The sequence below is a fragment of the Pantherophis guttatus genome, chromosome 3 (assembly GCF_059756535.1).
Source record: "Pantherophis guttatus breed Tessera chromosome 3, ASM5975653v1, whole genome shotgun sequence".
Lineage (NCBI taxonomy): Eukaryota > Metazoa > Chordata > Lepidosauria > Squamata > Colubridae > Pantherophis > Pantherophis guttatus.
Window position 1 is genome coordinate 49,338,650 of NC_142065.1, and position 5,677 is coordinate 49,344,326.

Here is a 5,677-nt window from a genome sequence, read left to right on the forward strand (position 1 = left end):
AAACCTCGGAGGTCAATACTCTTTTCATCTTCTTCAAAGTCCAACTTTTGCCTCCATAGAATATCCCAGGGAAATTAGCAGAATTCTTATCTTTATAGATATGGACACATCAAAGCATCTGAATACCTTTTACAAAGCCTTAATCGCTATTCTATCAAGTGTTCGTTTGTAGCATATTTCTTGACTGCTGGTTCCTTTACTGTTGATCAGACATGATATTTACATTTTTTCCTCCAATTTTAAAAGCATGCTCATTTTCTTCAACCCATCCTTCCTCAATATATGTTCAATGTATAGGTTGAATAAATAAGAGAATTATTGTTGTTTTAACTATTTAATCAGGCCCGACTCTTGGTGACTTCATAGGCAAGTGCTCTCCATGCTACCCTGTCAAACACAGTTTATTTCAGTTGTTGGGTGTTCAACTTTGTATCAGATTTGATATTATCAAGCCAGCGTGTTCTTTGCTTCCGTTCTTCTTGTTCTTCTTCTTGTTCTTCTTGTTCCAGTAACCATTCCTAGTATCATTGCCTTCTCCAATGATATGGCCAAAGTGAATCAAACGTAGTCTTATGATTTTAGGTTCTAATGATGTATCTGGTTTTATACAATTTAGTACCTCTCTGTTGTCCATGGTATATGCAATAACGTCTGCCAGAACCACAGTTCAAAGGCATCAATTCTTCAATCAGCCATTCTTAGTGTCCAACTCTTAGAGCCATACATCACTATAGGGAAAACTTTTGCTCTAATTACCCTGCTTTTTGTATTTTTATCAATATTTCTGCTTTTCCAGATCTTATTTGTATTAACCATTGCAGTGCAGCCTAAGGTTATCCTGCGTTTGAATTCAAGAATAGAACTGCCATCATGAATAATTTTGCATCCAAGAGGATAAATTCTTGAACTAATTCAATTTCCTTCTTGTTGACTTTAAATGTCACATGTCCATCTGCAGCTGTTGTCATTATCTTTGTTTTCCTGATGTTAAGACTCAATCCTACTTTTTCATTTTCATCCTTGATTTTCCAAATCATGTTTTCCAGGTCTTCCTTCTTTACAGTCAAGTGTGCAATATCATCTGCATACTGCAAATTATTTATGGTTCTTCCCCCAATCTTCACTTCAACATCAGGCAGTTCCAGATCTAATTTCCACATAATTACTTCACCATACATACTGAACAAAAAAGGTGATAAATACATCCCTGTTTAACTCCCTTACTGATCCTAAACCAGTCTGTGTTTTCATAAAGAGTTCTCACCATTGCCTCCTGTAGAGTGACTCAAAGAGTCTAATCAGTGGGTTGGGACACCAAGATCATGCAAAACTGTTCATAGCTTATTGTGTTCTGCACAGTCAAAAGCTTTTCTGTAATCAATAAAACACATATAAAAATTCTTTGGCTGTTCACATGCCTTTTCCATAACCCATCTAATATTGATAATATGATCTCAAGTGCTGCACCTCTTTTTAAAGCCAGCTTGTACATCAGGTAACTCTTGATCGATAATATTTTGTAGTCTCTGTTTAATAATTTTTAACAGAATCTTGCTTGCATGAGAAATGTTAACTGGCACTGGTTTTAGTAATTCCACAGGTATTCCATCAATACCTGGGGCTTTCAAGTTCGTCAATTTTTCCATAGCCCATTCTACTTTTTCTTTCAAGATGTTTGGTTCTTTTTTAATTGCATTATCATCATTGTCATTTTGATGCTAAGTCAAACTGCTATAGACTTCTATATATTCTTTGCATCTGTTCTTGATCTTCTGCTGGTCATTTAGTACATTCCCATTGTGGTCTTTAATAATTCCTTGCCATGCTGAAAAGCTGGAGTGCATCATTTTCCCTATGGCAAATATGACCTGAGTATGTCCCTTCATATTAGCTTCTTCCAGATGTTGACACTGCTCCTCCCATTATCTATCTTGTCTTTTCTGGCTTCACATTATAAAATTGCATTCAGCTTTTTAACTTCATCCTTATTACCTTTGGCTTTGGCCACACTTCACTAATCAGCTATTTCGATGGTATCATCAGATAGCCACTTGTTTGTTCTCTTTGGTTTTTGGCATGATACATACTTTCCAGCAATTTCCATGATGTTACCTTGGATCTCTTGCATCTATTCATTTGGTTTTTTCCCTTCTAAATTCAGTGGTTCAAACATATTGTTAACTTCTATGGCATACATAGAATGTGAAATGTTGTTCACATTCAATTTTGGAGGGTATTATCTTTTTTTTACTTTGCACAGTTTGAGCTTTAGTTTAGCCACTAATAGCTGATTGTCTGAGCTACAATCAGCACCAGGAAGTGTCTTAACAGATGTAACTGAACCTTTCCAGTGTTGTTGGCATAAAATAAAGTCTATCTGATTTTGATGTTGTCCATTTGGTACAGTTCATGTGTATAAACATTGCTCGTGTGTATAAACCACATATACATTATGCTGAGTTGATTTTCCTGGCAAAATTACACTAGGCGATTTCCAGCTTAATTCCATTTACCTAGCCAAACTAGTCTACTATTCTTGCAACTTCTCCTTGGCCTACCATTGCAGTGACATCACCCATAATATATACAAGATCCTTTTCTGATATTTGCTTGGGAGCACATTGATGCTCACTGTAAAAAAGTTTAATTTCATCATCATTTGAGCCTACAGTTGGGGTGTATGTTTGTAGTATGGTGATGTTGAGTGACTTGCCTTGAATTATAGATAGATATTCTGAGATTGCTGTATGCTCAACATAGCCATTTGTTTGCTTATGCAGAATGCAATTCTTTTTCATCTGATGATACGATTTCCAGAAAAATAAAATCATCTGATTTGAATTGACCACTATCTGTCCAATGTAACTCACTGATGCCAAGGATGTCTATGCTAGCTCTCATCATTTCTCTTTTTACAATTTTGAGCTTTCCAAGGGACATGCCTCTAACATTCCATGTTCCAATTTCAGGAAACTCTGTGCTGCATACTGCACCAATATCATTTCATGATAAGAATGCATGTTTCTAGACATTGCATAGCACTGGAACTCATACTACATGTGATTGAGAAGAATCTTTTTTTCCTTTGATTCCTCTGGTTGAATATCTGGGCATGCACCCTTTCTTTCTACAATGGTAGACTCAACAGGAGAAATGCTATCATACTAAACAGAAAACTGGGTCCAGGAAATTAATTGAGAAAGGAATAGAATCACTAGGATATTGAAAGGAGAAAGAACTGAACAAGAAAGAGAGAATTCTACTCACCAACCTATTTCAGTGGACATTTTGTTTGTTAATACAAAAAGAAAGCTCTGTTTGGTTTGTCTCAGTTAATAGACTGCATAATCCCATTTACTAGTAGATGTGAACTGGGACACTTGCTTAGGTTGGAATGGTTAGGTTTTACAGTTAGCTGTGGTTTGATCTGTTTTCCACCATTTAGCTAAAAAGTGTAAAGGAAATATGCAAAATAGTTTTGAAAAATGGGCTGTATTTTTTTTAAAATTTTGTCATTACATTCTGCAGGGAAGCGTTATTCAAAGTACTTTCATTCATATACCAAATGATACTTCTGTGCTCCTGAAATGATATATGTAGTTCTCAATGAAGATTGATGTTTAATTAAAGGATTGATGAATGTCAATTGGTACCTTGTTGGATCTGAACCAGTGATTTGGAAAATGCAAAGCTTCACTAGTCCATTATTAAAGCATTGAACTAGCCCTCCCCTAATCACACATGCTCATAAACCTTTTTTAAGGACCAACTTCCTGGACTCGGGAGAAATGACACCATCATTACATTAGATTAGGATGAAGTTTGCCCTTTGGCTGAAATATGTGAAACATGTTAGAAGTAAAAAGCTCAGTGATGTGTCTGCTGGTGTCTTTGAGACTTTATATCCATATTTTTTAAAAAAAGAATAAAAAGAAGTTTTAGTGGACTGAGATATGGGGAGCTCACTGGACCCTTGTCATAGATCAAGAGAAGGCACCACATTTGGAGTCAAACAAGAGAATGTCTGATAATAACTACTAGTAAAGAGTTTTGATTGCATTCTCTGCAAAGTTCTGCTTCAGAGAAAACCTTTCAAGATTCTACATCTCAGGGAGCAAATCCTCACCACCTGCTGGCATCTACGAACACTATTCTACTGCTGAATGGAACATCTTAATAGATAGCTGCTTGGAGTTTTCCCACACTTGCTCCTGTGATGGAGTTTGCTGGCCTTTCCAGAACATATAAGAAATCTTATATAACATAAAAAACCATGCTGCCTGGGAACATAACCTAACTATACGAATACTTAGTTCATTTTTCTCTAGCCTAGTGCTCTTGCAATATATCCAAGCAACCCCTCTAATCACTTAAGAAGGATCACAAAAGTCATGCTGCCTCGGGCAGTTCAACCAATATGCTATTCACAGGCAAACCAAGTAGTGAGATAAATTCTAATTATAGGCATTAAGTTAACCAATTCTTTTCTTTCATACTAATCCTGAAGATATATCCACTTCCTATCCTGTGTTGATGAAAATAAGAATACTAATTACAAAATACAGAGGTACCAAGTTAAGTCCAGAAGTCTCTACATTTTAATGGGACTTGCATGAGCAAATGATTTTCCATCACTTTAATGTGCATCAGGCTAGGAAGGACACACACCATAGAACCGTGATGGCGAACCTATGGCACGCGGACCCATATCAGTGGGCACGTGAGCTCAGCTTTTGCTGTTTCTTGCCTTTGGAGGGCCTGGGATAGGGTGGGGAAGGCTGTTTTTGCCCTCCCCAGGCTCCTAGAGAGGCTCTGGAGCAAAAAAACAGGTCTACCAGGGCCCACAGGGCCAAAAGTGGAGGGACCGTGGGGGAGTCACGCGCACATGCGCGGGGGCTGGGTGCATAAAATTATGGGTGTGGGCACATGTGTGTGCGACCCCCCCATGCTCCCCCCGCTTTTGGCACGCGATGGCAAAAAGGTTAGCCATCACTGCCATAGAAGCAATTTGGTTTATGGCACAATCATATGTAGTTGTATTTTTATTTACATAAAGTTCCCAATAGGCAGTATCTTAGAAGAGAAAACCCTGTTAGAGTTTATCCACAAATTGGATACATATTGAGATGTTATTTGGGTTCCACAGTCATAGATGGCAAATTGTTCAGTTCTCCAATGCTATATGATCAGCTTTTGGTGCAAGATGAATATTTAACACCAAGATCTCAGATAAGCCTGTACCATCCAGAGTCACATATCTGTTATAGCTATGGAATGGCTTGGTACACATTTTGTGCTTTAACACTAGGACATCTTTCTCTATAATAATTTGATGCTGTTGAACATAACCCTTAAAAGTATGCCACATGATTAAATATGCCCCTGTATGAAACAATTATCACTTTGTAAGTGATAACTCAAGGGATTCTGGTTTCCAATAAATAGCAGTCAATTGGTTATAAATATAAGCCCAAGTGAGCAGAGCCAGGCAATCAAATGGTGGCAGATAAGATCTATTTTTCATTTTATTAAACCTTTGACACGTGCTAATCAAGGCCGGTAAAACAGTGACTTAGGTAGCCTTCTGTTAAATTAAAATTCAAGACCAGAGGGCCTCAGAGAACATACTGAGTCCAAGTATTTGTTTGAAGTATCAAGTCTGAGTTCATAGCCCTTT